At 57.1% G+C, this 27596-nt stretch overlaps 1 protein-coding gene and 1 non-coding gene across 3 annotated transcripts in view; one reads left to right on the top strand and one right to left on the bottom strand.

Annotated features, from left to right (window-relative positions):
- Positions 1-27596, bottom strand: part of SH3PXD2A (SH3 and PX domains 2A) — a 200928-nt gene that overhangs the window by 158348 nt on the left and 14984 nt on the right. The gene's annotated exons all lie outside the window — the stretch shown is intronic.
- On the top strand, positions 22102-22231 carry LOC129399482 (small nucleolar RNA SNORA9). Its single transcript, XR_008627118.1, has one exon. It is a non-coding gene; the product is annotated as a small nucleolar RNA SNORA9 (small nucleolar RNA).

Genomic DNA, 27596 nt, shown 5'->3' with positions numbered 1-27596 from the left:
CCAGGCTGCACCCCGATGGAAAAGCACCCCACCCCTTGACACAACCACCACCACCACCACCCAGGCCCCCAGGGCCAGGGCTCCACGTCTAGCCCATCTGTGCTCCTCTCAACAGTGCTCCATCAATGTTTTTCACTAGGACCAGTTCTTTTCAAAGTAACCCAGCCTTGGACACTCTGTCTTCCCTTTGTTTAGGAGGCCCTGCCGCTCTCTCCAGCAACCATCATCCCTTTCTCCCCACACCCCCCGGAGGCTATCAGTCCACTGGGTGCCATGAAGTGACCTAATGAACTGGAAAAATCCACAGGGTTGGAAACCCCAGAAAGAGGGTGAGCAGCCACACTTGGGGATAGTCCCCCCCATTAGTAAGAGGTGACACCCCAATGTCCTGGGGCCAACACAGCCGGCCCTGAGCCAGGGCCTTGGTCAACCCCAAACCCAGCCCTTGAGAGTCGAATCCCCAAACCACTTGTGAAGGTTCTGAGCTGAGTCGGATCAGGGTGCGGCCCCCACACCCTCCTCCAAGGTGAGCTCTGCGAACCGTTCCCTTCCCAGGGTGCCCACTGGTGCTGACAGGGCACAGGGCCTGAGGGACAGGGACTGGGATCTGTCCTTCCTGGTCTGGAATGAGCCCAACCCACTGCGGGGAGCAGGAGGTTCTCTCTGAGCCATAAAGCCGGATGCGTCAGGCCAGAAAGAGTACAGCACGTAGGGCATTTGCCGTGCACCTGGGCGGCCAACCCAGGTCTGACCCCCAGCACCCCATATGGCCCGCTGAGCCCATCAGGAGTGATCCCTGAGCACTGGGCCAGGAGTAAGCCCTGAGAACTACCAGGTGTGGTTCCCAAGCAAAAACAAAAGAGGGAGTCTTCATGCTTGTCTCACGGGGAGCACTGTGGGGACCGAAACTCACTGAGTTCCTGAACAGTCAAGGACCAGATCCTGCCCCCCTCCCACCTCCCATTCCCCCCCTCCAGGCACCCGCTCTAGCTTGTTGCTCTCACAGGTGAGACCTTTTCCCTAGCAGTTTCCTGAGGTGCCTTGGGCTGAGAAGGAACCCACCCACTTTGGGTTCTCAGAGCTGAGGCTCGATCCTCGCGGGGCCACCCCACGGGGCGTGAGGACAGGATTTTGGGCTTTGGCACCTTCCTCATCCCAGCCCCACCACCTCATTCCAAGCCCTCGCCTCTCTCTGGTCCCGGGACAGTTTCTCAGAGCCACGGGCCTCACCCTCTGGAACCAGCAAGCTGCCCACGGGAGAGGGCCGGAGCTGGGGCGAGGACGTCACCCAGAGGGTTCTGTGTGCCAGGCGGGGTGACGGAGATCACCCTACCGTGAAGACGGGCCGGGGATGGAGGATCGGGGAGCAGGCTAGACGCGTACTGCTGCCAGGACCAGAGTCCTGGAGAGACAGCGACAGACACGTACGCCCTCCTGGACCCCACAAAGGATCCCATTCCCCAGCTTCCAGGGCTCGGCCATAGCCCAGGGAGTCTGGCACCGGGCTGGAAAGGCGAGTCTCACGCCACCCCCACCCCAATCCGTGACTGACAGGGGCCCGCTGACCTAGACACACATCCTGCAAACGTGCCCCACCAGCGGGCGTCACACCCCAGAGGGCAAGGCAAAGGTTAACGCACACAGCTGGGTTTCCGCTTCCTGGGAAACACGGCAGCCAGGCCAGGCCAGAGGCCAGCAGCCTCCCCCACGTGCAGCCAGCAGGGGAAGTGACCCCACCGCTTCCTCCCCACCATCTGACACACTCACACCTTCCTCTCTGCTGCGCTCAGCAAAGCTCAGCTTTGGACCCCAGACAAAGAGCCATCACTAGGAATTCCGGTGCAGAGCTCCTCAGCCCGGCTTCTGGGACAGCCTCTTGGTGATTCCAACCCAAATTTGTATTTCTCTTGACTTGGCCATTTCCCTTCTAATAAGTTCCCCCCACACAAGCACTGTGGGCGCTTGTGCATATGTATCTGTGCCATCTGTGTTTCTTCTATGTGAAGATGCCCGGGGCAGCACTGTTTAGAACAGCAAAAAGGAAAAGACGGTCAGCGTCTGTTGGTTTAAAAATGGTCAAATAAATACAGCTCATGAGGTGGATCTTTCTGTATCTTTATGGGAAAAAATGCTGACGGTGTACTTAGAAAAGAGAAAAAGCCTCTGCACAGCAGCACGTATATAATATAATTAAATTTGTGTGTGTATGGGGGTTTGTGTATAAGCCTGTCATGTACATTTTGAAGGTCTGGAAAAACAATCAACTGACAATAAGAATGGCTATTTGGGATGAGAGAAGGAGACCCAGACATGTTCTCACTTTCTACTCTCTATATTTTCCTATTTCTCTTTCTGTTGAACATGTATTAGCTTCATAATTTAGGAGAGGATTTCCCTCTTTGGGGTGGGGGAGGTGGTACAGGGGTAGGATGCTTGCCTTGCATGAGGCTGGCCCAGGTTTTATCCCCAGCATCCTTGGCTCTGCCAGTTCCTAGATACTCAGCAAACTCATGGAGGATGCAGCAGGGGGTGCATCTGTAGAGAAGTTCAAGTCCAATGCTGAGCTCTTAAGGCCCAAGTCCGCAAACCCTCTCCACGCTTATCATCACCTGAAGTGCTCTAAAAACACTCCTGCAATTTCAATCAGGATCTTCGAAGACAGGGGTTGGGGAGTTTTCAGAGACCCCCCAGATGAGTCCAAGGGTTGTCACAGGTTAAAAACCACTAAACTGTATAGTAAGGTGGGTGAAAAAAATCACTGACAACAGGAAAAATCCATTTCAATACAGAGTAACAAGACAGTAACATTATTATACACTTTGTGCCAGGAAGAGTCAGCGCTATCCTCAGGAAGTCTAGCTCAAAGTTTATATTCCGTGCTTTGTCTCCAAGTTCTACCTCCAGTTCGGTTTGATTTTAATTTTTGAAGGGGTTCCCCAAGCACGGCTGAGGGGGTTCACTCCAGGCAAGACTTGGAGGGCCTGAAGTTAGATGCTCAGGCCTGCCAACACTGGGGGCCACGAGGGTCATCCGGACAGTACTTGGCGGGGCTACGAGGGTTACAATGGGAGCTGTTTAGGTATCAGGCATGGGGCCTTGGTAAGAAAGTCTCCACTCTTGGAGCTACCTCCCTGGCCCAGCCCCCCACACCTGCTGGGCATTCACTGAGCATCTGGGAACTGGCAGAGCCAAGGGACAGCTAAGAGGAGGTGGTTGTCTTCTAAGAGTGACATTTTGTTCTGTTTTGATTTGGTGGAGGAGGGGCACACCCAACGATGCCCAGGGCTTACTCCTGGCTCTGCACTCAGGGATCACTCCCGTCCGTGCTTGGGGGACCCTATGGGAAGCCGGAGATCAGCAGGCAGACATGCATTCATTTGTTTGGCGCTGTGACCCTTCTCCCCTTTCTCTGGCAGCCGCCCCCAAGCCTCTGTGGGGCTTACACCAGTGACCGAGGTCAAAGTCCAGCGCTCCGCCGGCTCCAGCAGGAACAGCTGAAAGAATTAAGAGGTGCTGAGCCCAGAGAAGGCATGAAGAGACACGCGACAGCTGCCACAAACATTTACGGACTACCCGTGGGGGCGGGCCCACTGCAGCCGCACCCAAAGGGAGGCGCTGCCTAGGACTGAAGTGTCAGCGAGAGGAAAACGAGGCTTGGCCGAGGCCAGAACCTGCCGCCTGGAGGAGATCCAGAACAGAAGGTGCCGTCTGGGGAGGGCAGGGGGCCACTGGAGAGCCTGGGAAGCCGCTGCGGAGACCCTCTTGCAACTCAGCGCTCTGTCTTCCAGCCCTGCGGAGACCGGAACCCCCTTAGCAAGTTCTAGTAAAACCCACTGGCTTTATCATTGGACGAAAAGGTGCTTGCTGCACTCAGCGGACAGAACCAGAGCACCCGCCCGGGAGCGGGCCCTGTGGGGGGTGCGGGACGTCGGGCAGAGAGCCAGCCGGCCTCGTGAGCTCAGGTGGCATGCTCAGGCACACCAGCAACCACTTCTCACCTCCCAGAGCCAGACAGGGGTAACCGGGGGTGCGGATCCTTCAGCTGATCAGGGCCGGGCCTGGATGTTGGAGCCTAGCCCTGAATGCAAAGAAAACACGGCAGGCCCACTGCAAAGAAGGGTGGATCTCGCGGCTTTTGTTTTGCTTTGTTTTTGTTTAAGGACCACACCTGGCTTCAGGGTTCAGGATCTACTCCCGGTTCTGCGCTTGGGGGGTGGGGGGTGGTTGGGTGGGGTCACTTCCTGCAGTGCTCAAGGGACCCTGCGGTGGCAGGGGCTGAACTTGGGCCTCCTGCATGCCAGACACACACTTAGCCCAGAGAACTATCGCTCTGGCCCCAGGAAGCCCATTTTTGACTCGTTCTTAAACCTGGAAGGCAGCCCGACCCCACATCATAGACAAAGATGAACTCAAAAGGCATCAAAGACTTCATTGAGAATGATAAAGCTACAAAGGTCTGGAGTGGGGCTGGAGCGCTAGCACAGCAGGGAGGGCTTTTGCCTTGCATGCAGCCAACCCGGGTTCGGTTCCCAGCATCCCATATGGACCCCTGAGCACTGCCAGGAGTAATTCCTGAGTGCAGAGCAAGGAGTAACCGCTGAGCATCGCCGGGTGTGACCCCCCCCAAAAAAAAAAAGAAAAGAAAAAAAGGCTGGGGGAAAGAGGGGACGCCTGGATTTTAATTACCAACAACTACTCCATGAGGAATCGAAAGAGCTATGTTTGTAGTATCACGTTTCACTCAAGTGAGAGAAGGAATCCGGAGTTCCAACCTCCGTCAACAGTCAAGAATCAGGGATGCTGTCTCGTTCGCCAAGGCGTCAAAAATCAGATGGGCCAGACATGTAATGCAATTCAAAGACGACCCTGAACTAAAGCTGTTACTGACTGGATTCCACAGGACGTCAAAAGACCGCGTGGCCGCCCACCAACGAGATGGTCAGACTTCTTCGTCAAAACCCTGATTGAATGATTTGAGGCCCTTCCTGTTCCTGGAGCGAGCAGATATCACTGGGCTACACTAGCATGCGACAGGGATGAATGGAGACGTTACTGGCACCCGCTTGAGCAAATCGAAGATCAGCGGGACGACAAGTGATAAAAGTGAAGTGATACTCCATGGTTTCAAAGACGTGACACCAAAAAGACAGCAAGAAACAAAAGACAAAGAAGGGACAGAACAACGCAGTGGCTTAGAAAGGGTGTGTCCTGCATGTACACGGTCAAGTCCCCAGCATCTCACATGTATCCGGCACAACCCCGGGGGGGCTGCTATTCCCGGCCCTACAGCCATACATGACCCCACGGCAGAGAGGAGGGTGTGTGAGCACTGCAGAGGTGCAGCCCCAGTGATAGAGCAACAAAAAAGACGGGGGTGCCACGGTCAGGAGGTGCCACTCCCCACAAGCACGTTGTATGAGCACTGCAGCCATTCCAGGGAGCATCACAACCCGGTGCGACCCTCGGGAGCACGTGGGGCGAGCGCCGCAGCGAAAGGAGAGCACCCCTCGGGGAGCACCACTGCCAAGGGTGCAAGCACCACGACCGGACATGTCAGCCCCGGCAAGCACCACAATGCAGATGTGTGTGCCAACCCCGACCAGGAGGTCGAGGATGGGGAGCCTGGGCACTGAGGGGGCAGCGGGGCACTGGGTGGGGAGATGTGGGGGCCCGAATGGAGAGGGGAGACGGAGCTTCAGACGGGATGTGTCCATTGACAAATGGCACCCCACAGGCTTCCGGGTCCCCAGAGAGAGCACAGGACGCAGTGGAAGGACGAGTAAGGATTCTAATTGGGGAAGGGGGAGGGGACCCCCCCCAGTTCCTAGCATTGCATGGGGGTGCTTCATGCAGGGCCCAGAGCCAGCCACCTTGCCCGAGGCGTGCCACAGGCTGTGTCTCGGGCCAGGGCCTCACCCACCCCAGCGGGGGCTGGGAGCAGAGCTCAGAAGCCCCCTCCCGCCCCCCGCTGCCTGGCCCACAACACAGCACAGTCTGACATGTTTTCTAGGTCCCAAACCCCTTCTCCTGCCCCGGCGGCTGTGTGGCCAAGGGGGGGGTCCCTATCTTCACCCAGAGCCAAGTCAACGGACGTCACTGGCTCCCGGGTCCCTGGGGCTGGGGGCGGGGGGGCTGGGGGGTGTGGAGGAGGTGCCAAGCCTGCTGGAGAGACGCCCTGCGCAGCGGCCAGGGCAGCCCGCCAGAGCGGCTGGCCCCGCTTCCCACACTGGCTCCGCATCTGGGCCAGGCAGAGAGGTGAGAGAGAGGCGCACAGCAGCCCCCCTGCACCCCCCCATCACGTCATCCAAGCATTCCCCCGGGGAGGGCGGCCCCTCCCTCTGACCTCAGCCTGTTTCCCTTGGCCGGAGCTCACCCCCCCACCCCTCCCAGTGCGCCGTAGTCACTCGCGCCATGCAGGCAGAGGCGTGAGAGAGAGATTCCAGCCTCCTCCACCTCGGGCCTCCGGGTGCCGCCTGGGATGCCAGCTGGGCGTGCAGGGGGGAGCTGGGCACGGGGCCAGAACACCTCGGCCCTCATCTTCCTCCTCCTCCTCTGCGGAATCTCCCTCCTTGCTGCTTTCACCAAGGGGTCCGGGACGGGGAGCCCGGGTGGGGATTCCACCAGCTGCTCTGGGCACTGCATTCAACCCAGTTTCTTTTTTTTTTTCGCTTTTTGGGTCACACCCGGCGATGCACAGGGGTTACTCCTGGCTCTGCACTCAGGAATCACCCCTGGCAGTGCTCAGAGGACCATATGGGATGCTGGGAATCGAACCCGGGTCAGTTGCGTGCAAGGCAAACGCCCTACCTGCTGCACTATTGCTCCAGCCCCTCAACCCAGTCTCTCGTTCCGTGCCGGAGCTTCTGCAGGTCACCTTGTTTCTGAGCCTCCAGCTCTCCGCAAAATGAGGGTGAGGGGGACGGGCCCTGGGCCGTCTGAGGGAGGATAGAAGGGGGGGATGTTGGCAGATGGAGTGCTCACATGCGCTGAGATGATCCACCCTCAGATTTCCCAGCCCCTCCGGAGCCATGCCGATACGGGGTAAACCTGCTACTGTTTCGATTACTGTTTTAACCTGCTCTAGTCATTTTTTCATCCAGGTGCCCTCAACAGTGCTCAGGGTCACTGTGACAGCCTGACTGGGTGAGATGGGGGTGGTGGGCACCCGGGTAGTACGGGGCTGAGAGGGGCGAGTCTGGGGTCTGACGGGGCTGAGCTGAGGGTCTCATGCGTGTAAGGATGTGCTCTGATCTAGGGATGTGCTCCCTACTCGACTTCTCATTTCTTTTTTCTCATCTTTCTTTTGGGGAGTGGGGTGGGGGGTGGGCACAGCCAGCTGTGTTCAGGGGGGCTCCTCCTGGCTCTGCACTCAGGGATCACTCCGGCGGGGCTAGAGGATCAGACCCAAGTGTGTCACATGCAAGGCAAGTGTGCTGCCCGCTCTCTGTCTTCTGGCCTTCTTTGTCTTTGACCTGAGGGTCATACTCAGCCGTACCTGGGGCCACTCAGAACACAGTGCTCAAGAGACTGTGCAGAGCTGGAACTATTCTGGGGCTCCTGCATGCAGAGTCCACACTGCCGTCCTCTGCGCTATCCCCCCCAGCCTTCCTTCCTCTTAATCATTTACTCTTTTACCCAATAGTGCTCGGAGGCTACTCCCAGCTCAGTGCTCAGAGGATGCTCTTGAAGATGCTGGCGGGGAAACCACGTGGCACCAGAAACTGGACCCAGGGTTCCAGCATGCAGAGCCTACACTCCCACTCTGACCTGCTTCCATACTTACCTATCCCAGGTCCTAGACCAGGATTCGGAGGGACGTGTCACTGTCCCAAAGCGACGGGCGATTTGCAAGAGACGCCAACAGGAGTCTGCGCAGACATCACCCAGCCGCCGCCCCGCCCGGGCTATTCCCCAGAGCACACACAGGCCCATCCTGTAGGGCCAGAGGGAGGGGGCCCACAGCGTCCCCCACCCCCGCTGCCTTCCCAGGCTGGCCCCGATCCTCCTGCTCTGTTCACTGGGGTGAACAGGATGAGCACTTTCACCCACGAACAATGCTAAGCCCAGGAAAGGGGGAGCAGGCCCGGGGCAGCCCCTCCCCAGGACAGGAGCCGAGGCCTCCATCCACCTCACAACCTCCGAGAAAACTTATCGTAGCACCACCACGCCCCCTCAGGGACCACCCAGGCTCCCCCAGGAGCCGCCCTCCGAATCCACAATGAAGACCCACCCAACAGAAAACAAAATGTAAACGGGGCCAAGAATGTAAATAGGCCTTCACCGCACACCACCGCCACGCGGCCATCCCGCCCATGAAAAGACCCCCAGACCCCCGGCTACACGTGTGCAAACTGGGAAAGAAACCCGAGCACCACGAGCCGGCTGGCACGACCTTCCCGTTCGGCCGGCCCCCGGGCTGATGAAGGTATGAGGAAACAGCCGTCTCGCACGCCGTGGGAGGGACGGGGATTCTTTTCCAGGGGCCAGTTGCCAACATATAACGAAATGTGAAATGCAAACTCTGACCCACCAAATCCCCTGCTAGAAATTCATCTCCGAGATAAACGCGCAGAAATGCATCAGCGCCGGCTTGAGAACGTTTCTTGGCAGTACCCGTCGAGCTGTCCCAGGACACCCTCGGTGTTCAGTCTGGTTCGAGGAGCTGGGAGGGAGGTCGTCTGGGTTTGCACACAGGCTAGCCCAGGACGCCAACATGCAAAGCCCTGGCAGGTGTGGCAAGCCAGGTGTGGAACCCAACAAATCCTCGGGAAGGATCCAATCCGCACGCAGGACAGAGTGACACCCTGCACCGCCCTCTCCCCCCTCCTCAGTGCTACCCTCACAGCTCAGGGACCTGGGTCCTGGCCAGCCAGGACAAGCCACACCCCCATCACAACCCTTGGACTCAGGCCAGAGTTTCTAGAAGGTCGTAGGAAGACATACTGAAGGAGGGCTGGTAGTTTCTAGAAGCTTCTAGAAAAACATGCTAAAGGAGGGCTGGAAGTTTCTAGAAGGTTCTCAGGACACACCCATGTGTACAGAAGGCGGGAATCTCACACACAGCCTTGCAAAGAAACACCAGGGGTGCCCTTTTCTCACTGAGATTCTGAGAAGGTTTGTAGCTTGACCCTCCCCAACTGTCCACTGACCATGCGGGCCCAGACACCTGCCTCTATCTACAGAGGACAGAGATGGTCCAGGAGCCCCCGGGGAATGGGACAGGGCTGGGGTCAGTTCTGTCGGTGGCTCTGGACAAGTCACGGCACCTATTGTGGGCCCAGCATCCCTGCTCAGCCGCAGGTGAAGGGGGCGGCAGAGGCGGGGAAGGAGAGCGGGTCCCCAAGCCGGACGCACGCCTAGCAGCCCCTGCTCCAGGTGACTCCAGCATGTGGTATAGAGGTGGGGCGAATGGGGTGGTGGGGATCTGGGGTCACCGCAGGCTCTGGGCCTGGCCTGGGTGCCCAGGATGGTGCCAGGTGTGGGGAACCTCCACAGAGGAATACAGGAGCAGGAGCACTGTCCCCTGAGCCTCAGTCGCCATGGCTGCCAGAGAGCAGGGGTGGGGTGACAGGACAGAAGCAGGAGGGTCCGGCCAGCCACCTGCACCTCTGAGCCTCCCGCAGCCATGCTGTGGCCAGTCCTTCTGTGCTCTGACCCGCACAAGGGCCGTGACCCCGTGTCCATCCACCATTCCGAGCTCAGAAAACGGCTCGTCTCTCCCCACCTTGGCCCGGCCCCCTCACTCCCCCCTGCTGCTTCTCTTGGCCCCTCCTGTCTTCTCTGCACCATGTGTGCTTCTGAGGGCAGACAGACTGAGGCCCCAGCCCCCCTCTAAACGTGAGCGCCCCAGGAGCCACGGCACGCGGGGTGAGACTCACAGGCGACCCGCACATTCCTAGAAAGCAAACCTCCTCCTGCCCGCGTTGGGTCTGAGGCGTGGCTGGAACCTCCCTCCGCGTAGGGCCATATTCCATGCCGACTTTCTTCCAGGGGTGGCTGGAAGCTGGCTGGCAGAGCAGCACACACTGCTTCCTCCCAGTGTGCCCTGGGGACGCCAGCAGGGTGACACCAAAATCCCACTCAAGGGGTAGAAAGACAATACAACAGGGCGTTGGCTTTGCACAGGGCTGGTCCAGATTCGAATCCCTCGTACAGCATATAGTCCCCGGAGTCGGGAGTGAGCCCCGAGCACAGAGCCAGGAGTGAGCCCTGAGCACCGCTGGGTGTGGCTTCCTCCCACCAAATCCCATCAAGTCACTGACAAGCTCTTTCGGGTCACAGACAGTGTAGACTCCCATGGCACGCCTTCAAGGCCATACAGATGCACTCCCCCAGTCCCATTTTATTCTAGGCACTCCCTCGGCAGTGCTCGGTGACGGGAGGGTCCCAGGGACTGAACCCGGGCCCCAGCGTGCAAAGCAGGAGACCAGCCCTTGAAGCCACCTCTCTGGCCCACCATTAGAAGGGAGAACAGAGTCACTCCCGGGCAGGCCACACTGGTGTGTAACATGATCTTTCAAGTCATCGGACGCAATTCCCGTACAAGAACCTGCTGGTAGGTTGGTTTCTTTCCCCTAAAGTCCCTCTTGTGGGGCTGGAGCGATAGCACAGAGGATAAGGCGTTTGCCTTGCACGTGGCCAACCTGGGTTCGAATCCCAGCATCCTATATGGTCCCCTGAGCACCGCCAGGGGTGATTCCTGAGTGTAGAGCCAGGAGTAACCCCTGTGCATCGCCAGGCGTGACCCAAAAAGCAAAAAAAGAAACAAAAAACAAAATAAAATCCCTCTTGTAAATTAAACCCGTCACCAACGGGCTAGTACCATGGACCTGGAGTTTCAGGAGCTGACCAAGTCAGCTGAGGGGGTCAGGGCTCTCCGTGTGCTGGGCAGGGTGGACCCATGGCCACACCATGGTGCAGGCTGAGGCTTCTGGCTGAGGGTCACCCTAACGTCAGACTCCCCCCCACCCCCGCGCAGCCGCTGGTCTGCCCGGCCCCAGCTCTCCCCACCACATGTGGCTCCTGAGAGAAGCTTCCCCTCGGTTCTGGGTCTTCTCTGCACCGTGCCCAGGCCCGCAGCGCGTCCGCCGGCTCCCTCCTGCCCTCAGCCCGCTTCTCCCCTGGGAGACGGAGGAGCCCCGGGTCTGGGGGGCCAGGCTCCGCAGGTGGACACTTCCTCCTCGCCCGCTCAATGTCTGTCGGTGCCCACGCCTCGGTTTGAAGACGGCAGCAAGCCTGGCCCTGACCGAAGCCCTGGAGAAGAGGGTACCCGGGGCCTCTCACAGCGGCGGGGCGCTGCCCGGGGAGGGCGAGAGGGTCCGGAAGCACCTCGCTCCTGCCCCACAATGAGCCTCTGGCAGATGTTTCCTCGTCGGAATCTCCCACCTCCTGCGAACTCTATAGGCTTCTCTCCCGCGCCTGCCCCGGAGCCTCCCGCCGGCTCCTGACCACAGTCCAGCACCCCCACCTCCCGCCCCCCCAACTCCAGGGTCCAGCCCTCCAGCCCTTCCTGGAAGGGAGCCAGGCCATGCGGAACTCTGCAGGGGCAGATCTGGTGCCTGGCACACAGTTGGCACTTAATAAATGCTGGTGGGATAAAAGAAAATTGTTTCGAGAGGGGACGCGGTGCACTCTGCCTGGGGCCAGTGCAAGGCCTAGACACCTCCGGGTCGGGAGGTGCAGTGTACAGGGACGGAGAGGGGGCCCTGAAGGGTGTTTCCAGCTGGGGCAGGAAGGAGGAAGGCAACGCGGGGTCAGTCCAGTTCCTTCCCGGTGTGGCGGTCCCGGGACCAGCTGTCACACACCGAGTGGATGGGCAGGGAGCACAGGGGCCGAGGGAACCCCCCGCAGCAGCCACTCCATGCCTCGGGGGTGGCAGGAGTCAGGCCCTGCTGAGGTCCCTCAGCCTCCCTTTGGTCTGCGCCTCCTGCTGCTCCCCTCCCCTCTCTCCCCCTGCACCACCCCCTGACATGCTACTGAAATAGCCGGAGCGGGGAGAAGGAGCCAGCACTCACCCCTGCCCTACCGCCCGCGAGCAGAGGGGCGTCAGCAGCGCCCGTCACCTCTCTGAGTCCTGGTCTTCTATGCGTGCCAAGTCGCCGCACAGGCATCTAAGAGAATTAGAAGGCCTGGGCGGCGGGTCGCTCAGCGGCAGAGCAGACGCCTCCCATGTGCGAGGCCCCGGGCTCGATCCCCAACACGAAAAGACGAAAAGACGGCAGGTCAGGTGTGTGCCTTGCATGCGGCCAACCTGGCTTGGATCCCTGGCACGCCACATGCTCAGTTCCCCAAGCACCACCTGGAGGGAGCCCCGAGCGTGGAGCCAGGAGGGAGCTCCGAGCACCGCCAGGTGTGGCTCCCAAACACTAGTCAATCCATCCATCCATCAACGAAAGAAACTGCTAACCCTTCGGATGGAACCACCCCCTTCCAGTAAATTCCCCAAAAAAAACCCAAAACACCAAAAACTCGCACAACCCCAAGGGAAAGCAGAGGGGCGCCCGCTGCCTGCTCCTGAGACCTTTAGAAGACACGGAGCTGCTCCTTTGGCCGCGTACAGGCAGGTCTCCCAGAAAGGGGAGACTGTGGATGTACGGGAACAAGCACTACCCGAAAAGGAACAACTCACGGATGTTCCCGAGGCCGAACTGGGAGAGCCTGCAATGGTGCCCAGCCTGCGACTGCCATCATCGTAAACAAACAAGTCAGAGAGCTCTCTGCTCGCGTCAAGGGAATGAGTGTCCGTACGGCACATACAAAGCACTCCGAGAGTCGAGACGGCTTCCTGAAGCGGGTGAAGGAAAACCGTCAGAACAAGGAGGAAGCCAGAGAGAAAGGGACTCGGGTTCCAAGGCAGCTCCCGGCGAGGGCCAGTGACAGGGGCCTGAGCCACCAGGGCCCACTCCCAGGAATGCACGGCATGGGGATAAAATAAAAAGCTCTCTGGACTATTAAAACATAAAGAAGAAATTAAAAAAATAAAGGCAGGGAGCACAGGCCGACACACTGGGGTTGGCACCGGGAAGGGCCGAGGCCAAGCTTTTGTCACCCGCCGCTGCGGGGGCCTGAGTGCCAGCTTTCTACACAGCAGCGGATGTGAAGGTTTGGAAGACGAGGCAGTGTCCCAGCCAGAGAGATAGATGGACAGACGGAGCCGGAGCCTAGTGTTGAAAGCCCAGGCCCAGGTTTGAACCCCAGCTCCACCGCCCAGGAGACCCTGGGTGAGCGTTCCCAGGCCTGCCGGGCCTCCGGTTTCTCCTGTGAACGGGGAGGAAGGGGAGGTGCTAAGACTGGAGGGACACAGTCGGCCCTGGGCGGGCTCCCCAGGCTTCAGGGAGAGCCCAGTGTGGAGAACTTCGCTCAATCCCTAGCACAGGAGTCAACCAAGGCGGAAGGCCGGGGTCCCCGCGCTGGCAGTGCCAGGCAGGAGCTGAGGGCACGGCCGCAGGCCCAGGGGGAGGAGAAAGGCCTTAGCGCAAGTGCCGTGGCCCTCTGCTTGTGCGGGCGCGGAGGAGTGGGTGTGGCCCCTCGGCCCGTGGGAGGACGCCCGGGAGAGTGCCACGGTCCCCATCAGAAGGAACAAGAGTCCATTCTCTCCACCTGGAGTCCTCCCCGATGATTCACGACAGCCCTCGCAGGTCGAAGAACAACATTCTCACGTTGCCAGTCCAGTGAGCGGCTTTACTGCCCTTCCCCAAACGAGCTTCCCCCAGCTCATTAAGGCGGACAGGCCAGGGGCTCAGAACCTGGTCAGCTTTGAAGCGCTGCCCTCTCTGGCGGCGGCCCTGCGATAACCCAGCCTGACTTTTTAATAAAAGCAAGATGATTCCTGGCCTCCTTCCAATAAAGGCAGGCCGCCTGCCGCCCAGCCGGCTCGGCCGGGAAGGGAGCTCAGCACAGCTCATGGCCTGCTCCACCCTCCGGAGCGGCCTCCCCGCCTGGGGAAGCCGAAGCCCAAGGGCAGGGCCTCCGCCACAGCCCCTCGGCCCCTGGCGTGTCCATCTTCATTTCAGACCCAAGATGAGGAGGCGCTTCCTGTGGATCTGCCTTGTGCCTGGAAGGTCTCGGAGAACAAAGAGTTTCTGTTCAGTCCTTCCCCCGCCCGCCTACCAACCTCACCCTCCGGGTTAGGCCCATTGCTGGGACACCAGAAAGGATCACTGAGAAAGGCCTTGATTTATTTCCCAGGTAACCGTGCAAGGACATGTCTGGGGCAGCACCCGGGAATGTACACACAAGCACCTCAAACACCTACATATACACACATACATACATGTCCCACACAGGAGCATTACATACACCCCGCACACACACAAATACACATGTACGCACAGCAACCATGCACAGATGCACATATACACAAACTCCACAAACACAACACGTGTATACACACCAAACATGGACAGACACACTCTACACACACACAAACATACACATATACACACACCAAACATACAGACACACACAAGCATACACATACATACATCAAACATGCAGACACACATATACACACTCCACACATGCACACATACACATATACACACAGCAACTATGTACAGACATACATATACACACAATCCACTTTTGTACACAAGCATACACACCAAGCATGCACCTAGGCACATGGGCATACATATAAACAGATACACACATCACTTATGCGACCACACAGGCACACACACACATATACACATTCCACAGAGGTACACATGTACACACCTCCACACAAGCATATACACATACATACCAAACACTCACAGGCACACAGACACATATACAAACATACCCCTCCCCCACCGTAGGCACATTCACATACACGTATTCTTCACACACACACACACGCATGCGCGCGTGCCCACACACACCCTTCGGCGGCGCAGTCACCCGCGGCCGTTCACGCTGTCTCTGGGGCTCGCTCCCCTTTTGAAGTCTCCGCCACGTCTCTGCCCACTGAGTGGGAAGTTCCCAGCTGCCGGCTTCTTATTTTCTTAACACAGTGGAAATATTTGGCCTTCTCCATAATATTTAGCTCTCCTGATACAATCCATAGACAGCACTTTTTTTTTTAATGTTGTGTTTTCAAGGGACTGTTTATTTAATGACGACCTGGAGGGTACCACACACTGCTCTGGGCGGGCGAGTGGGGGCTGGGTGGGGGGGGTGGGCAGGGGCGCCACCGGGTAGACCGTGGCCCAGCCCACCTCCTGGGACACACACAGGCTTCCAATCTGCTTTAAAGACTGTAATTTATTACGCTCTTTTAAGTCAAAGAGACGCCGAGTCACTCCCCTGAGCCTCCCACCCCCCCAAAAAAAGCAATAAATGGGACCCAAACGAACATTAGTGAGGGTAAGAAGGTAACACCACTTTTGAAAGGAAGGAAATTTGTTTGTTTTTTTGAAATAGTCTGGTTCTGGCCTTTGAAGATGATGAATTAACGTGTAATCCTGTGTCAACCACCCAGCAAGTATTTACTGAGCACCTGCTAAGTGCAAGTCTCCGTGTGGGTGAAGCAGGGGGAGGCTGCGAAGAAGGGTAAGGCAGACCCCACCTCTGCCCGCCCTGAGCTCATGGCAGAACTGGTGAAGGCAGAGAAACAGCACACGGACCTCACAGAGGACCTGAAGCACACACACGCCTGGACAGGGCCTCAGTGACCCTGCACTCCGACCGCATAATTCCCGTAACACTCCCGGTTCACCATCCATGGGCGGGTTCTGGCCCAAAGGTGGAAGGAGTACTGGTTGTGTTCTCTAGCCCTTGATTGTCCCCAGCAAATAAGGTTTTGTACGTCAGGCTACAGGCTGTAGCATCAACAGGGCAAACTCCCACACCTGGCTCGGGGCTCCGAGGGAGGCACAGCAGGAAGGGCCACAACCTGGCCAGCCCGCTCCGAAGGCAGGTCCAAGTCCCCTGGCCTTTCCTGGGGTAAGACGCAGGGCGCAGGGTGGGGTGGGGAGGGGGAACGCTGGGGCTTTGGGGCTCTGAGCACCCACCCAGGAACCCGAGATAAGAGAGTCTTAACTTCAGATGAAAAACAAAGGAGTTTTAGTTTAGAAAACCTGGCTGAGTTGTTAAGGTAATGCTGAAACCTAAAACTGGTTTCTGGTCCAGTGAAAGGAGAAGCGGAGTGGGAATTAAAAAAATAAAAGGAAAGAAAAAGATAACTTGCATTACAAGGCGCGAGGACGGGACACAGGCCAGGAAGGCCGTGGAATTCACTCTGTCCTCCTCCAACCTGGGCCGGACGCGACCTCGGAGAGGAGCGTCAACAGAGAGAAACGCCCGGCTCCGGAGGACCCTCTGGATGACACTCTGTGTCTGAGGGAAGCAGGGGGTCACTGCTGGGATGCGCACCCACGAGGCCGCCCTTGTGAGAAGCAGCCCCAGAGCCTGGCGCCAGCCATCCCCGCTCCTGGGCACGAACCCTGGGGAGAGCTGTGCTCTGCAGAGGGCCACAGGGCCCAGGGATCTTGCTGTGGTCAGGAGGATTCCCTCGAAGTCTGTGAAGATGGGGAGTAAGAGTCAGCATGAAACGCCCCTCTGCAGCCAGAAGCAAGAAGGCACAGGCATAACTAGGCCCTACAACCACGCGGAGTAAAACGGCCAATGGAATCTCTGGCTTGCAGACAACCAGAGGGATAGCCCCTCCTCTTTCCCCGAGGCTGCGTGGGCACACGGTAAACAGCTTCGAGTGGACAGGCGGGGGAAGAGGCCAGGGGCGGGAATCACGTACGCAGGGGAAGAGAAAGCAGGAAAAGGGCTTTGTCTGTGCGGTGAGGGGCAACGGGCTGAAGAAGTATGATTCACTGCGCGGGGCTCAAAGGCCACAACATGGGGCGGGGGCAGCAAATATTGACAGAGTCAGGCTCAAGGTCCGCCCAAGCCCTGGTTCTAGCAAGGTAAGAACCCAAGGAGCAAGTGCTAATGAGCAGACGAGAGCCCACCCGCAGGCCCGTGTCCGTCCTCGGCTCATCTTAAGTACCCAAGACAGACCCCCGTGCTTGTTCCATGAGTCCCGCAGAGAAGTCTGGCTAACACCCAGGGCTGAGGGACAGGAGTCCTCGGACAGACCTGGAAAGCCTCAGAAGAGATCAGAGATAACAAGGGCCAGGGGGACTGCCCCATAGCTGGAAGACTGTTTCATGAGCGGAGGGGAAAAGGCAGATCCCTTAGAGAAGGGATCACTAAGAAAATGATGGCTGGAGGAACCAGCTGGGATGGGAGATGCGTGCCAAAAGTAGATAATGGACCAAACATGATGACCTCTCAGTGTCTGTGTTGCAAGCCATAATGCCCAAAAGTAGAGAGAGAGAGAGTATGGGGAATATTGTCTGCCATGGAGGCATGGGGAGGGTGGGAAAGGAGGGGTATACCAGGGATATCAGGTGGTGGGGAATGTGCACTGGTGGAGGGATGGGAGGGATGTTTGATCATTGTGAGATTGTAACCCAAACATGAAAGCTTGTAACTATCTCACGGTGATTCAATAAAATAAAAAAAAAAAGAATTTATTTTAAAAAAAGAGAAGAGATCAGAGATAAGCCTCGAAGGATTCTGGTGGCGGAGGCCACATTCCAGGCAAAGGGAGAGGCTAAGCTGAACCTGCAGAGACGCCAGGTGGCCCCACGGGCACTGCCCTGACCTCAGCTGGCATCTGCGACCTGCAGAAACCCACCTAAGCTGGCCAAGCATCAGGCTGATGTCGACTGGGGTGAAAACAAAAACAGAACACCCCGCAGAGAGGGCAGGCGGAGGCCGGGCGGGAGGCCCAGGCTTAGCGGAGCCTTGAGAGAGGCCAGAGAGAGCTAGATGGCAGCTGAGGCCCAGCATCACAAGGACCCCGAGCAACCATCAGGTGCAGCCCTAGGGGCCCCCAAGCATTCCTGGGGCAGTCTGGGTGACCCCTCGCATCATAGGGCCCTTCCAGAGACCACCGCGTGACTGGCCGAGAATCCCCAGGACGGGTCCCCATCTCCTAAGCCTTTCTTGGAAGCTTCCCCAACCAACCACAACAATAAAAGTGATAAGAAGATGGGGTGCTCCCTGTCAGATTACAGGAACACAAATCATCCTCAGGCCAGGCAGGGGTAAGAACCGAGGGAGAGGGGCTGGAGCAATAGCACAGTGGGTAGGGTGTTTGCCTTGCATGCAGCCGACCCAGCTTCGATTCCCAGCATCCCATATGGTCCCCTGAGCACTGCCAGGAGTAATTCCTGAGTGCAGAGCCAGGAGTGACCCCTGTGCATCGCCGGGAGTGACCCAAAAAGTAAAAAAAAAAAAAAAAAAAGAACCGAGGGAGAACTTCCGGCCCAGTGTCCTCAGCAGCTCCTGAGCCACACTGAGAGGCCCCAGGAGGACGTGGCAGGGAGCAGTCACGTCACCCACAGACTCTGGCCGGAGAAAGCAGTGATGCTGTTCACTTGAAGACAGGGCAGGCTGGGGAGCAGAGGATGGGGCGGGGGCGCCCTGGGTGCAGGAGTAGGATGGCTGGGGACAGGGGATGGTCCTGCTAGCATCAGGGGTGGCTGGTGAGGTGGGAAGCAACGTCCAGCGTCAGAGTCCAGAGAAAGCAGGCCCAGGGCGGGCAGAGGTCAGGGAAACGGTTTTAGGACAGTGAAGAGGGCCAGGGGGTCAGCCAAGGCTGGAAGACTGAAGAGGCGGGAAAGCCAGGACAAAGAGGCTGTGGGAGCAGCGGCACTCTGACCCTCCAGTGCTCCCCGAGCCCGGCGGGCAGGCTGCGGGAGAGAGGCTTAGCGCTGGGCAGAGGCTGGCACCGCGGTTCTCCACCTCTGGTTCACGTGCTGGCTCCTTCTCCAAAGGTGGGAAGCCCGAGTGATTACCACCCATGGCCGGGCCTGTGGGAAGGGGGAGGGGCACTGCCCAGACCAAATACTGCCACGTCTCAGTGCGTTCTGGAGCCCCACTGGGCCGCCTGCTTCCTGTCCCTCTCACCGCACAGGCCCGCACACGCATGGCCGCACAGGGAACCGATGGGCAGGTCCAGGGCACGGCGCGAGCCCCCTGGAGCCTCCTTGCTGTGCCCCCCGCCCCCCGCTGCTCTGCCCACTTCCTCCCGATACTGGGGTCCTGGCGGTCTTCCCGCCCGCATGTTCCATCTTTAAACACACGCTGGGGTGTGTCAAGCAACACCTCCCGGCGAGTGCTCGAAGGAAGTCCCCCCGCACGCCCCGGTCCCCCGCTCCCACACCCGGGCTGCTCCGGGCTCCCCAGCAGCTGCCCTTCCCGCTGTGTCCCCGGGGAGGGCTGCTCCCACCCACCCTCCTCTTTCAGTGACCCGAGATTCAGCCACAAGAGCCCAGAACGCCTGGTGGGATTCCCAGCCCCACCCCGGGCCTCTCCTCCCTCACAGGGTGGTCGTGAGAATTTAAGGGGGAGGATGCTCGGAGCCGTCTGCAGAGCCAAGGGGCCCACCCAGCAGCTCTGTTCAGGGCCAGAGGGACAGACAGCAGGGAGGGCGGGAGCACGCCCTGAGCACAGCCCAGGATGTAACCCCAAAACAAAACACAGTTCAATGCATGTTCCAGGACCCCAAAACAAAACACAGTTAGATGCATGTTCCAGGACCCCAAAACAAAACCCAATTCAATGCATGTTCCAGGACCCCAAAACAAAACACAGTTCGATGCATGTTCCAGGACCCCAAAACAAAACACAGTTCAATGCATTCCAGTTCAATGCATGCACACCAAAGCACATACTCGTGTGCAAACGGGCCATTCCTCAGGGATCTGGGTAAAGTGAGCAGGTCCCTTCCAGAAGCTTCTGCACCACCTGCTTTATTATTTGTTTTCACCTCCACAGAGCCCTCACTTTATTCTACTTGGCTACCCTGGGGGCGGTGAGGGGGGGGGGGTCTCTCATACACTGAAGCTTCACAAGAGCCAAGAGGTTTTTCCCTCCTCTTTCCTTTTGGTGCCAGGGACGGAACCCACAGCGTCCCACACGCCAGGTGCTCTCTGCTGAGCTACAGGGAATGGAGTCTAGACATTCCCCAGCCCTTCTGGATCTCCCTAGTGGGGTTTCTTCTAAGAGGCCCAGCACCCCCGGTAGGGGCCAGCGAACTAGCCCAGCGGTAGAAAGCCGAGAGGTTTGTCCGTTTTCGGGCGGGACTTGCTCAGGAGGCCTGGAGCCCCTTCACACAGCTCAACGTGGGAGCTGGAGGAGGACTGGTGTTTGGGGGACCTCAGGGCTGCTGCCCCTGACAATGCTGGGGGGGGGCATGCAGCGCTGGGGATTGAACTGGGTTGGGTTGCATGCAAGCGAAGCACCTTGACCTCTGGGCCCTCTCCCTGGGACCCCAAGAAGGAACGTGGCCAGCTCAAAGCAGGACCAAGAGGTTTTTCTGGGTCGGTCAGTGGCATGACTGGGGGGTGGGGGAACCAGAAGAACGAGGACGAAGTTGGGGGGGCGGCTCCAAGGACTGAAGGTCTGAGTAGGGGAGGAGCTAACGGAGGCCAGGAGGAGGGTGACTACATGCCGAGCCCAGGAGCAGGGTCCCACTGAGAGGGCAAGCACCAGAGGCTCCTCACAGCTCCGCGGTTCTGACACCCAACAAGGTCCGTGGGCACTGAGCAGGGAAGTGCCAACCTCAGCGCACCCCCGGGCTCAGGCACCCCTACATACACACTTTCTAAATTCACACCTGCTTATCAAACCCATTTTTTTTTAAGCCATCCTCCCACCCCATCGACACTTTTGCTCCTGTGATGATTTGCTGAGGCGTTTGCACACACGTGCTCCTGGGGAGTCACACACTTGGGTTGTGTTGTTTGCACAGACCTGGCAGCGGCGGGGGGGGGGGGCCAAGACTGCACGCACTGTTGAGGGGCTGGGGACCCCAAGGAGCAGAGGAGCCAGGGCATCAGGGATCCAGTGTACAAGGCAGGAGCTCAGCCTTGTACACCAGGCAACCAAGTCCAGGTGAAGGCCAGACTTTCCCTGCCAGTGAACCAGTTAACCTGATCTGAGCTTCCTTTCTGCATTTAAAGTTTTATTAGTTGGCTTTTTGTTGTCAGTTTGTTTGCGTTTGGGAGCCTCAGCTGGTGATGCTCAGGGCTTACTCCTGGCTCTGCACTCAGGAATCATTCCTGGCAGTTCTCAGGGGGCCCTATGGGATGCCAGGGATTGAACCTGGGTCAGCCGCATGAAAGGCAAACACCCTTCCTGCTATACTACCATCCCCCCCTTTTTTTTGCTTTTTGGGTCACACCCGGCAATGCACAGGGGTTACTCTTGGCTCTGCACTCAGGAATCACCCCTGGCGGTGCTCAGGGGATCATATGGGATGCTGAGAATCGAATCCGGGTCAGCCGCGTGCAAGGCAAACGCCCTACCTGCTGTGTTATCACTCCAGCCCCATGCCATCCCCTTTATTAGTTTGTTTTTTAATTTTTAAATTATGTCTTAAGTTTGTTTGAAGCAGACCAGACAGACAGACAGTGTGGCTGATAAGAAGTTTGCTTTGCACATGGCTGACCCTGGTTAGATCCCCGGCACCCGGAATACAGCAGGAGTGATCCCTGAGCACAGCATGTGCATGTGTGTGTGCGCATGTGTGCGTGTGTGTGCATGTGTGCATGTGCGTGCGTGTGCGTGTGCATATGTGTGTGTGTGTGTGTGTGTGTTCTCCAAAGCCTGTAAAAAATTTGTTTGGTTTTAGTTTCATTTCTTTCACATTTCTCTGGTATATAAGCTCTCGGGGGCTGGGGGCACCCTCAGTTTTGGGTACCAGGCATTCTCAAGTCTAGAACAAGGGCAGACACTATTGCAGGCCTTCAGTAAGTCTTCGCCAAATAAATGAACAAGTTTCAAAATATATAACCAAATCCACCTACACTCCACTCAAATGCTCCTGTCTTGTCACTTTATAAATAAAAGGACCTGAAATAAACCTTAAGGGTCAGGTTGGCCTCACCTGTATGCCCCTCCCATTTCTCTCTCTCTTGGGGAAGTAGCCAGTGTGCTGAATACTTCCCCTTTCAGCCCTTGTACATCTACCTGACCACAAATATACGTGACCACATAAAAGGCATTATTACTTTTAAGGGTTTTTTTTTTTTAAAGTAATAAAACGCAACTCTGCAAGCCTCCAGGTGCCGGGCTCTGGAGCGACCCTGTGCATTCCACGGTGCTTGCAAGGACATTATGAAACGGTTTGAGGCCTTGCCCTGCTCCATCCAGAGCCAAGTTCTAGGAATTTCAAAAATAAAATAAAATAAAACGCAACTAAGTTTCAGTTTGCAGCAATGATTTGAAATTTATCTCAGTAATATTTATACAAATAACATAACAGATAATTTACTAATTGCCTTGATTCACTTGATATTGTTTTGGGGACCTTCCCACACTGACACTTTCCAACTGACATCAGTTGTTCCAGCCACTCATCATACGAATACAACACATTTGTGTAATTTCCCTTTCTCCTAGAAGCATTTTCAACCAAGATATATCACTCCTACATCCCATCAAATTTATTTTAAATGCATAGCCCAGTGGGATTTTATTTTTCAGCGTATCCAGAGTTATACAATCACTACCACTAATTCCACAACATTTTTATCACCCCCAAAAGGAAACCACAGTGCCATTAGCAATCACTCCGCAGTCCCCGCTACCCCCCACCCTGGAAACTACTCATCTAAATTCTGTTTTTATGGGTTTGCTGATTCTGGGGTTTCACATTTAATAGACTCGAACAATGCATGGCCTTTTGTATAAAGCTTCTTTCAACCTCCAGGCTGCTTCTGAGGTCTGTCCATACTGAAGCATAAATCAGTATCTATTCCTCTTTTTTTCTTTATGTGGGGAGTGGGGGTTGTTTGGGGGCCACTCAGGGCTTACGCCTGGCTCTGAGCTCAGGGATCACTCCTTGCAGGCTCGGGGTGGGGGGCCATATAGGATGTCAGGGATCAAGTCTGGGGTCAGCCACGTGCAAGGCAAGCACCCTACCCACTGTACTATCACACCAGCTCCAGTACTTATTCCTCCTGATGGCTTAATCATATTAATCATATTATAGGAACAGACAGTGCTCCCCAAGGAATGGTGGAAGCACCAGGAGTCTCTCTGGGTCTCCTCCCAGAGCACTTACAGTGAGCAGAAGCCCCTGCTGACCCCAAAGAAGCAAGGGCAGATGAGGAAGAACGAAACCGTGAGGGTTTCTCTGCTCGTGGCGTAACCCATCCCAGACTCACGCACAGGCCAAGTTTCCATTTTCATAAATACCTAAGACTCGGTGGCTGTCCCTGCTGCGACACCCGTCCCCGTTCTGACTGATAAACCTCTTTTTCACTCTGGTAAACACAAAGCAGTAAAAGTCCTGGCCTATGCTTTCCTGGGACAATCTCCCCAGGCCCTGAGCTTCGGGGGCTCCAGCCAGAGGTGGAACCGCTAGGTTCTGGGAGAGGCCCCTGTCAGGTTCACTCCATGTTTCCAACCTCTGTTTCCCAAAGTGTTCAGCCCATCCCTGTTCCGGCCACCACCTCTGGGCATTCCCACCTCCCCCGGTCTAACCGACACCTTCCTCCTGTGTCTCCGGTGTGGGAATCACATCACCTCCAGAACAGAACCTCCAGAACCATTCTCAAGGTCGCTCAAGGGCAGGTGTCAAACCAAATATTCTGGTTGACCAGAGGGCCCTTAATGTTGCCTCTTTTGCTTTAAAATATCACTTTAAATAATTCCTAAGGTACAAAAATAACATTATTTTTGCCCGATGCTCAGTCATCGGTGGGGGAAAGAAAGCAAGATGATAGAGTGATTCTAAATTGATTCCAGACATTTAGACCTTTGTTATAAATATCAATTTTCAGGGCTGGAGAGATAGTACAGCAGGGAGGGCACTGGCCTTGCACGCGTCTGACCCGGGTTCCATCCCTAGCATCCCATATGGTCCCCTGAGCCCCGTCAGGACTAACCCCTAAGCACTGCCAGGTGTGGCCCCAAAACAACAACAGCAATTTTAAAAAAATCAATTATCATGGTCTAAATTTAGATATAGACGAAAGAGCACAATATGGATTGATATCAATCCCAGTTTCTTTCATCAATCATCTTCCCAAAAAAAACAAAACCCTGAGTTTCTGATGATTGAGGTGGATATTTAGGGCAGCACTGTATATACAATGGCCAAAAATAAAGAAGGAGATGTAAATGTCCCTTTATAAGGAGAGAGGGGTTTTTTTACTATTATTCCTTTTTGAATTAGCATGGTTTGCTAGTAATTGCCAAACTGCCTTGAAAGTAGGGAGACAGACTTCCGTATGATTTCAGACCATTTCCGCTGGGACGTCACTTGCCGCTGCGCGGCTCTGGAGAGAGGCACCCTTTTTGCGTCGAGCCAGCTCTCGCTAGAGAAACAAACATGGTCCAGCTCCGCACGCATAGGCTCCTGAGCACTTGGCGAGTTCCCCATCAGCTGTCCCCAAGAGAGAAATCCCAATGACACGACCCTGGGTTCCCAGGGAAGAGCGTCACCAGGAACCCTGCGACAGTCCCCAGAACTTGGTCAGGGAGCCGGGGGGTCAGTCAACACGAAAAACAAATAAAGATGCTGTTTGTGTCTGTCCCCATCCTCTCCCGGAAAGCCAGTCCCTGGGGGACGGGTCAGGACAGGCTTTGCAGTTTCCACCCTTCCCCCCACCCCCCAAGTTTCCACCCTTCCCCCCACGTCCAGGCCAGAAGGAGAAGTGGGAATTAACTGGACGCAAGTTCATGGTTTTCGGGTCTCAGCCAGTGTCAAGGTAGTGGGGAGGGGGGCACCGGCCACCAGGGCAGGGAGAAGACGAGCTCCATGGAATTCTCCAGGACCCCAGACTACCCCTCCGAGACCACGGTGAGGGGGCGTGCCCAGGGCTCCTTGGCTACCCGGGGAATCACCCCAACTCACCCTCTAAAGCTTCAAGAGGGAAGACCTTCAAAAGAGCATAGAATGTAGGATGCATTTCCACGAAAGGCCCAGAACCGGCGAGTTACACTGAGAATAAGTCAGCAACTTCCAAGAACTGGGGGCTGTTGTGTATGTACGGGGGAAGAGGAAGGAAGCCACAGCTCATGAGTACTTGCTTTTTGGAGTAATGAAAAATATTGCAAAATTGACAGTGTGTGTGTGTGTGTGTGTGTGTGTGCGCGCGCGCACGCATGTGGAGGGGGGAACATTGTACAATTCTCTGGATAAACAACAAAGGTCTGAAACTGTTGTAAAAATGAGTTAGTATTTCGGCACTCTCAAGTGATCCTCACTGCAGGCTAGGAGAATTTTGTGTCAGGAAAGCGGTCCCCGGGGAGGCCAAAGAAACAGCTGCTTCATGCACATGCTTTGGATGCGGGAGATTTGGGCTGGGCCCTCAGCACGGCATGGTCCCCAAGCTCTGCGAGGTAGCGGCAACCCCAGAGCACTGAGCCAGGAGCATCCCTAAGCACCACTAGTGTGGCCCCCTCAAAAAAAAAAAACAAAAAAGAGACCTGTCCCCCAACGATGGAGGTGGTCCTCCAGGACCCCGGCCCTGAGTGAAGGTGACACCCGAGGATAGTGGCATTTGGGCTGGGTACTGACTGGAGGAAGTTCTTGAGACTGTGGCACTGCAGCCACTTCCTGGCTCCTGCGGCAGGTCTAAAGCACACGGGGGTGAGGGCAGGGATGGCCCTGAAGGTTCTGGGAGCTCTGAGAGGAGCCACCTGCTCTCAGGGGCCACCGGGCTGGCTGGGTCCCCGAGACTCCTCTCCCAGCCACTTCTGGGTGGCACAAGGAGTCCCCCGACGCCCCACAGAGTCAGCACGGGAGAGCAAGCTCTGAGGGAGTCCCCGCTCTGACTGTCTCCAGGCCAGCCCAGGGGCCCCACCGCTCTGCCCACCCAGAACTCACTCTGACTCAACGGCACCCCTCTTTCTTCCAGGAACCCCGGTTGGGAAGGCCAGTCTCTCCGGCCAGCCCCTTCCTAGGGGTGAAGTCACGGAACAAACAACCCTGAGGGTCACACACTCGGACATGTGCCCTGGGGAGAAGCAGGCCCAGGACAAACTGGGCTGAGGCTGGTATTTGCTCTCGGGGGGAGGGAGTTGGGGGATAGAGGGATGAAGGCGCTGCATGGTCCCCTGGGCATCATGGGGTAGAGCCCTGCAGGTCTTCAGGAGACACCTCCCCCTGGAGGTACACCACTGGGTACGCCTGGGGCACCTTGCACCGCAGGGCCCTGGGGAACAGCATCCTCAGGCCTCCCATCAGGCGGCCGGCCCAGGGGGCCCAGAATCGCTGGGAGGGGCCTGTGGACCAGCTGAGCTTTGGGGGCTGGGGCTGGGGTGTGGCTCGGAGCCTCACCCTGCCTGTGTGAGGGCCTGGGTTCCATCCCTGGCACTGTGCATGCATGTGTGCCCGGCACACACACACACGCACACACACACACACACACACACACACTCTCTCTCTCTCTCTCTCTTCCTGACCCAGTGAGAATGTCCACAGCCTCCACTCCCTGAAACGCAGGGAGCAAAGACAGGCCCTGTCCAGCTTCTCCCCACCTTCCCCGCCTCAATTCTCCCCCTGCTTTCCGGTCTTGTCTTGCTTTCTTTGGGGGCCACTTCCCAAGGGGCTCAGGGGTGGCTCCAGGCGGTGCTCAAGGCATCCAGGGCCCCCACACCCCACCTACTCCTCCCAGCTCCGGCGCCCAGCCAGCCGGCCCCGCACCGCCTCTGTGCCCCCACGGGCACTGAAAGTGGCGGGAGGGAGAAAGGGCCCCTGCTGCACAGCAGCGTCCCCACCCCCACCCAGCAGCCCGGCTCACCGGGCAGGGCCGGAGGCAGCAGGGAGGGCACCAGTTAGGGAGCTGGTCAGCTATGCCACTTACTCCTACTTCTGTCACGTGAGCGAGTGGCCTGGCCTTTCTGATTCCCGGTTTCCTTCCCTATAAATGGGGCAACGCCATCTGTCTGAAAGGAGGGCTGTGTGCACACGAGGGAAAGTCGTCACAAGGGAGGATGGACGAGCCATTCTACAGAGACAGAAGACATCCCGGGGTCGGGGCCTGGCTCTAGGGAGAAGGCAAGGCTATAGAGAGCCTGGGAATGTGACTGCAATCCCACAGCCTGCAACACACACACACACACACACACACACACACACACACACACACACACACACACACACTACACCCAAATTCACATACATGTACCACACAGACAAACACATCACACCAAATGACACATACACATACACATCACATTCTCAAATACACAGACACACACAGTACTGTAGCCAAAGGTACACACAAGCATTCATGCCCAACACATGATGCACCTAACACACACACACACACACATGTGCACCTAACACACACACACACACACACTCCCTCTGTGCTTCCTTCATTTTCTTAGGGGTCACCATCAGGACCCCCGATCTCACAGCTTCACTGTCCCAAGACTTGGCGAGGCCCCGGTTCCGCCAACTAGCCGGGCTCTGTGGTTCCCTAGGTGGGCACAGATGGAAGTTGAAGCAAACGGGTCCTGCACCTCTGTCAGCGCCAGCAGACCCCAAGGCCCATCCCCCCACGCCCACCCCACGTGCCCCCTGTCCC

This window comes from Sorex araneus, chromosome 11 (genome assembly GCF_027595985.1).
Source record: "Sorex araneus isolate mSorAra2 chromosome 11, mSorAra2.pri, whole genome shotgun sequence".
NCBI classification, from domain to species: Eukaryota; Metazoa; Chordata; class Mammalia; order Eulipotyphla; family Soricidae; genus Sorex; species Sorex araneus.
This window is presented reverse-complemented; position numbering and strand designations above follow the sequence as displayed.